Source organism: Peromyscus eremicus, chromosome 4 (assembly GCF_949786415.1).
Source record: "Peromyscus eremicus chromosome 4, PerEre_H2_v1, whole genome shotgun sequence".
NCBI lineage: Eukaryota > Metazoa > Chordata > Mammalia > Rodentia > Cricetidae > Peromyscus > Peromyscus eremicus.
This window is the reverse complement of record NC_081419.1, coordinates 99,585,333-99,590,664: the sequence shown is the minus strand read 5'-3', so window position 1 is coordinate 99,590,664 and position 5,332 is coordinate 99,585,333. Positions and strand designations below refer to the sequence as shown.

Here is a 5,332-nt window from a genome sequence, read left to right as displayed (position 1 = left end):
ACATCTACTCCTATGCTTACAAAGTAATGCTGGGAATACTTGGAGACAATTCCTTTTGAAAAAACAAAACAAAACAAAAACATTTACTTGGGAGCTGGAGAGATGGCTCAGCGGTTAAAGAGTACTGACTGCTCTTCCAGAGGATCTGGAGTTTGAATCCCAGGACCCACATGGCAGCTCACAACTTTCTGTAACTCCAAGATCTGACACCTTCATACTGACATACGTGCAGGCAAAATACCAATACACTTAAAACAATAAAAAGAAATAAATGATTTAAAAATGTTCACTTATTACTGTGTACGTGAGAGTGTTTGTGGTGAGTGCCACAGTGCACAGGTAAAGGTCAGGTCTCGCCTTCCACCTTGTTGAGGCAAGGTCTTTCTTGCTGTGTGTACTGCTGCTGTGCTGAGTACCCTATCTGACCCTTAAACATCTGGGCAAGCCTCCTCCCTCTGCCTCCACCTTGCCATCAAGGTGCTAGGATTACAGAATCCCGACACCCACTGCATCCAGCATCTTTATTTATTTATTTATTTTAGTCAGATGGTAAATGTTTTTCTCTTGTTACTTCTTAACTGCCTGGGCATTCCACCACCCCACTGCTGACTTCATCTATGATGCCATGAGGGTGATTGGCCATCCACATTGCAACCCTCAGACTACAGTACCCAAGATCTCCTTAATATCCCAGAAAGTTCTCTGGGTAAAGACAGTTACCACATCTGTCAGACAGTGTTGGCAATCTCATCAGAAGTGATATTTCCACTCTGATTAATGTTTTCCTTCCTCTTTCAGTCTGCGTGGCTCCTTGGTGGCTTTGATGATCTGGGCAGAGGCAGAGGGTACCACCTCAGTCTGTCTGTTCTGAATGACCAAGTTCTCTGTAATCCTCAGATCTTTCCAATCACTGATTGCCTTGGCCATGTCATCACCAACTGTTTTTGGAGACAGAATTGGGGGGCGCGGTGGGAGAGGGAGGCAAAGCAGATGTGGTGCCATCCTCACCTCCCATACACCTCAGGTATACAACTTGAATGTCATTGTGGTCAAACTTGGGCAGCATGATAGGGGTGGCTAGTGGCAGATGGACCTAGATTTGGGACAACCAAAAAAGTTTTGTCATGGCGCCCAGAAACCCAAAAAGCAACATCCAGCTTTTCCTGTGGGATCCAGGGATCAAACTCGGGTCACCAAGCTCGCACAGCCAGCACCTTTACGTGTGGAGCCTTACTTATCCTTGACCTGTGCAGGTAATTCTAATGGGAACTCCTTTGCTTACCATAAGTAACTGACATGATATTATATCCTTACATGTGCACATTTACTTTATATTTGTCAGACAACAAGTCTTGAGGTCTTCTTCCTAAATTATTATTCCTAGAATGTTTAGACATTTGTGGATAGCTCAAGCCCCTAATTCACAATCCTCCTGCCTCTGGGTCCTAAATGCAGGAGGAATAAGAACATGCCACCACACTAAGTTTGAATATAAACTTTTTTCTGAATGTATAAAGGCCAGAAAATTATTCTGCAAATAACATGGTTATTAATTCAACACTGAACTCTGGAGTTCCCTGGGAAATCGTACTGGTTGGTTTTGTGTGTTAACTTGACATAATCTCGAGTCCTCAGAGAGGAAGGAGCCTCAGTTGAGGAAATGCCTCCAAAACCAGTTGTAAGGCATTTTCTCAGTTAGTGATCAATGGGGGAGGGCTCAGTGCACGGTGGGTGGTGCCATCCCTGGGCAGGTGGTCCTGGGTTCTATAAGAAAACAGGTTGAGCAAGTCAGGGGGAACAAGCCAATAACAGCACCTTTCCATGGCCTCTGTATCAGCTCCTGCCTCCAGGTTCCGGCCCTGTTTGAGTTCCTGTCCTGACTTCCTTCAAGGTGAACAGTGATATGGAAGTGTAATCCAAATAAACCCTTTTCTCTCCAACTTGCTCTTTGGTCATGGTGTTTCATCACAGCAATAGAAACCCTAAGACAGATAGTAAAAACCTGAGCTTTTTAAGATTACGGTCAACAGATTATTAACCATCCTTTCAGAAATAACCTGTGCATATAACGCATACAGTTTTTCCGTATCTGGCATCTGACTAAAGGTTTGGCAGTTTGCTCTGTGACAAACGTGTGCATGTTTTAAGCGGATACAAATGGGACTATAAGCTGAGGTGCAGCGAGGCATCTCACAGCATCGTAGTCCTTTGTGAAAGTGACCTTTGTTCAGTACGTGTGCAGGAGCAGAAGCAGTCTACAATAAACAATATCTCACAATAATGGCTCATTCTTCGGGAAAAAATCCAGCAAATGTCTTGGGGAAATGTCACCATGCATCTGGTGGTCAGCAAACTTGGAGTGGGGTTCCTGTCTACTTCTGCATTCCACACCCAGGCTCACAAAGACCCAGATTGTGAGAAAATTCCTTTTAAGCAAGATACTCCCACCATTTTTAAGATCTCTAAGCTAGCTGGATTTTTCAGAGGAAAAGCTGCATGTCAGGCTCCCTGCTTGTTGCTTTTAGTGCTTTGTGGTCTGAAAATAACAACCTCCAACAGTCTATTATTTTCATGCCCTCTATGTGCAACTGACTATGAACACACATGCCCTCTGTGTAACTGCTTATGAACACACATGCCCTCTATGTGCAATTGCCTGTGAACACACATGCCCTCTATGTGCAATTGCCTGTGAACACACATGCCCACTATGTGCAATTGCCTGTGAACACACATGCCCTCTATGTGCAATTGCCTGTGAACACACATGCCCACTATGTGCAATTGCCTGTGAACACACATGCCCACTATGTGCAATTGCCTGTGAACACACATGCCCACTATGTGCAATTGCCTGTGAACACACATGCCCTCTATGTGCAATTGCCTGTGAACACACATGCCCTTTATGTGCAATTGGCAATGAACACACATGCCCACTATGTGTAACTGCCTGTGAACACACATGCCCACTATGTGCAATTGCCTGTGAACACACATGCCCTCTATGTGCAATTGCCTGTGAACACACATGCCCTTTATGTGCAATTGGCAATGAACACACATGCCCACTATGTGTAACTGCCTGTGAACACACATGCCCACTATGTGCAATTGCCTGTGAACACACATGCCCTCTGTGTGCAATTGCCTGTGAACACACATGCCCTCTATGTGCAACTGACTATGAACACACATGCCCTCTATGTGCAATTGCCTGTGAACACACATGCCCTCTATGTGCAACTGCCTGTGAACACACATGCCCACTATATGCAATTGCCTGTGAACACACATGCCCACTATGTGCAATTGCCTGTGAACACACATGCCCTCTATGTGCAATTGCCTGTGAACACACATGCCCACTATGTGCAATTGCCTGTGAACACACATGCCCACTATGTGCAATTGCCTGTGAACACACATGCCCACTATGTGCAATTGCCTGTGAACACACATGCCCTTTATGTGCAATTGGCAATGAACACACATGCCCACTATGTGTAACTGCCTGTGAACACACATGCCCACTATGTGCAATTGCCTGTGAACACACATGCCCTCTATGTGCAATTGCCTGTGAACACACATGCCCTCTGTGTGCAATTGCCTATGAACACACATGCCCTCTATGTGTAACTGCCTATGAACACACATGCCCTCTAAGTGCAATTGCCTGTGAACACACATGCCCTCTATGTGCAACTGACTATGAACACACATGCCCTCTATGTACAATTGCCTATGAACACGTACACATTTTCTCATTTAGTCTGAACAGCCCCCTCGGAGGCAAGCACTGCTCTTTTCTGTTTCTTCTCGGGTACTGAAAGCGAGGCACAAACATCCCTACACCTTAGGCCACACCCCTGCAGTGGAGAAACTGAGCTTTCAGGTGAGGCCATTGTAATCCCAAAAGGCTGTTTGCTAACCTCTGTGCTACCTATTTTCAGCAGACCCTTCTCTGCCCACATAATCCCTTCTCTACCCACATAATCCCTTTGTTCTGTTGGGACACCCTAATCAGCATATCTTCTCTGTTCATTTAAACTGCGTCTTGCCTTTTCCACCTCATCTGTCTTCTAGAAAATGCCGGGGCCATGCACTTCAGACCAGTCTCCCAGAAGGTGCGTCAGCAAGCACTGCCCAGCAAAGGGAAAGGTGGGGCCACATTAGCCAAATGGCCTAGTTCTGAAACCCGGATGAAGATGCCATATCCATTCTGAAGACATGTGCTCGGGTCCCAAACAAAATTTTTGCTGTGGGCTGTATCCAGGTCACCTTCTAAGAGACAGTCACCAGGCACTCTCCTGTGATTTGCCCACATCTACCCTTCTTTAACTCTCCTGCCACCACGAAACACATTGTCTTTTACTCAAGTGTCTTCCTGCCCTGTCCTTCTGGGGATACGCTCTCGGTTGAGAGTTGGTCTGTTTTATTCATCTCTATAGCTCAGGTGAATAGAACAATGCCTGATACAAGTTAACTGCACAGCCAAAGCAAATAAGTCCCAGGGTCTCTGCGTTCCTCGTCCCAAGCCAGGTCTGCTAAGACCTCTGCTGTTCTGCTGAGTAAGTGTTTCACTTTCTCCTCCCGGCCAAGGGGTCGCTTTTATGAGCGCAAAGACAACACAAGAGTCCTATTATCTGCTCAATGCTCCTCCCAGAGTTCTGGGCAGGTAGTCAGCTTCATTAGACGCTTGATGATTAGATTCTATCTGTAACGAACCAGTGTCTGTCAGCCGGATAACTATGAAAACTTTCCAAAAGGGCCAGGTCACCAGGCGAGAGGTACACCTCTTTCCTCAGTGCTCAAACTCTTGGCGACAGGAATTCCTACAACTCAGAAAAGCCAAATAGAGTCTCAAGATGCTTTCACTTGGGGAAAATGGGAGCACTGTTCATGAATACACAATGGCAGAACCAGACAAAGGACTGATGAGGCCATTGCTAAGGGACAAGGAATATCAGAAAATTGTGATAACAGAGGAGCATGGAATACTCCTGATGAACTCTAAGGCCTGTGCCAGATGGCCCTACTATTTAACCCAGCTGGCCTTGAACTCGAAATGTCCCTGCCTCTGCTTCCTGGATACTGGGATTTACTGGTGTGCACCACCACACCTAGCTGAAATTTTTAAAAAAAAAAAAATAGTGATGTATGTTATAGCATAAATGAATTTCAAAGAAATCAGACACACAAGGTCTCATGTTGTGTTGTGTAATTCTGTTTAGTATGGCGTGTCCAAAATAAGCAAGTGTGTGGAGACAGAAAATACAGGAGTGGTACCCAAAAGCTAGGGAAATTGAGAGGTTGAGGAGGACTGCCA

General features: G+C 45.6%; 1 pseudogene; it reads right to left on the bottom strand.

The window, feature by feature from the left end:
* Positions 1 to 574: 574 nt before the first annotated feature.
* On the bottom strand, positions 575 to 1,066 carry LOC131908519 (large ribosomal subunit protein uL11-like; annotated as a pseudogene).
* Between the last annotated feature and the right edge of the window lie 4,266 nt (positions 1,067 to 5,332).